The sequence below is a fragment of the Carassius gibelio genome, chromosome B22 (assembly GCF_023724105.1).
Source record: "Carassius gibelio isolate Cgi1373 ecotype wild population from Czech Republic chromosome B22, carGib1.2-hapl.c, whole genome shotgun sequence".
Classification (NCBI taxonomy): domain Eukaryota; kingdom Metazoa; phylum Chordata; class Actinopteri; order Cypriniformes; family Cyprinidae; genus Carassius; species Carassius gibelio.
The window spans coordinates 46,163,034-46,165,533 of NC_068417.1; positions in this window are offsets into that span (position 1 = coordinate 46,163,034).

Sequence of the window (2,500 nt, forward strand, 5' to 3'; positions counted from 1 at the left end):
TTACACTTTATACAACTAATTGCCCCTTTGTATAAAACTCTAATCCATTTTATAAAATTATTCCCAAAACCAAAATGCTCTAAAAGTTCAAATAAAAAATCATATTCTACCCTATCAAATGCTTTTTCCAAATCTAAACTAATTATGTATCCTTCTTTATTATTCTCTGTCATATAACTTATTTTTTCTCTTATATTACTAACTGTATCACGTATTTCTCTCCCTATTATTGAATATGATTGATTTGTTGTTATTATTTCAGGTAGAACCTTCTTTAATCGATTTGCTAACATTTTTGCAAGAATTTTAAAATCTGTATTTAACATTGATATAGGTCTATAGTTCTTTAAATCAGCTGAATCACCTCTTTTTTTAAAAATTAGCTTTACCAATCCTACTCTCATCAATTGACTTGCTTGCCCTCTATCATAAATTTCCTCATACACGGGTTTTAAAATGGGGATTAAAATATCCTTAAAAACTCTATAAAATTCACTAGTCAAACCATCTGCTCCAGGACTCTTCCCATTGTTTAACTGTACTATTGCTGTCTCTATTTCTTCCTCTAAAAAATCCTTATCGCACATTTCTTTATCCTCTTTAACTACTTTTTTTTTAACACTCTTTAATAAAACCTGCTTTTCCTCCTCTTTTATACCTTCGCTTTTAAATAGATCTGCATAAAATTCCCTTACACTTTGCAAAATCTCTTTGGACTCTTTTACTCTTCTCCCATCCTTTTTTAATACTTCCTTTATTGTATCAGCCTTTTGTCTACTTTCCTCTAAATTAAAAAAGAAATGTGTACACCTTTCTCCTTCCATCACATTCTTTACCCTACTTCTTATCATAGCTCCTCTACATTTTTCTTCTTCTATTTCTTTTAATTTTTCCTCGTAAATTATAATCCTTTCTATATCTCCATTTTCTTTTTGTAATTCCTCTTTCAAAATATTCCTAACTGCTACTTCTTCTCCCCTTTTAATCTTTTGTTTCAATCTACTATACCTCAATGAATACTTTTTTATTTCATATTTTACATTATCCCACCACACCCTCTTATCTTCTTCGAACATCCCTTTCCCTCTCTCATTCATTATTATTGTTTCCACTGCAAATTTATAGTTCTCATCTTTTAAAAGTTCATTATTTAAACACCATATCCCCTTTCCCCTCTCTACACCAGTTTCATTAAAATTAACTATTAACATACTATGATCACTAAGAGATGTAATTTTGTAATATATCTTGTCAATATTTCTTTCCATATTTCTTTTAATCAACATAAAATCTATTCTACTCTGCTTAATTTTATCTTTTACTAACTGTTGCCTTGAAAAATCTTTTATTCCTTCATTTCGTTCTCTCCATATATCTATTAGATCATTTTTATCAATTAATTTAAGCAATTCATCCCTTCCACTATCTCTTTTAAAAACCATATCTTTGGCTATATCCATTCTACTCAAAGCAGTGTTAAAGTCACCCATTAATACAACCTTTTCCCACTTTTCTATATAATCATTTAAATTATTAAAAAATATTTTCTTTTCATCCTCTGCATTTGGAGCATGTACATTACATAAAATTATAGTTTCTCCTCCACAGACCATTTTCACAATTATACATTTGCCTTCTTTATCACAATATATAATTTTAACATCATCACATGTATTTCTTTTAACTAAAACTGCAACTCCTTTTCCTCTTTCACCATCACCATTATTATAATAAATTTCCCCCTTCCATCTTCTTTTAACATCTTCCATCTTTTCATTTTTCCAATTTGTTTCTTGCAATAAGATCACATTTGATTTTTTACACAGTTCTTTCACTTTTTCAAATTTTTCCTCTTTCAATAAACCTCTAACATTTAATGATATAATACTTAAAAGGCTAATAATTAAAAAGTTATTTCCTATATACATCCTTCATTTTCTTCTTCCCTATTCATCAGTACCCCAAATCTGTTTTCATCAAATTCCTTTCTTTTCTTCTGCCTTTTATTTTTAACCATTTCTATATTGGGGGTTACCTTTATGGATCTTCTTCTCTGTATTCTTTCCTTTCCCATTCCATTAGATTCCTCGTTGTCTCCTTTTCCCAAATCCTCTTCTGTTTCCAAGTTATTTTGTACTTCTTCCATTTTGTCCTGTTCCTCCGTCATTGTTTGCATTGTCTCTAGTGATGTTTGAATGTCACTTTCCATTTGTCCATCATTGTCCTTTTCTTTCTGATGCTCCACTTCATTTTCTGCACTGTCCATCAAGCCATTTTGTTCTTCTTCCTCCATCCTTTCCAGTGGATGTATATCCTTTTCTGTTGAGTCCTGAATTACCTTCCATCCTTGTCCTTCTACACTCAAAATTTCAGTCTCTTTTATTTGGTTATCATCTCCTTCTTCTTCTTCATTCTCCATCCAACACTCACACTTCACCAATGCACGTTTACAATCTGGGCACTTTACAGCATTGCAATTACGAGCATAATGTCCCTGCTC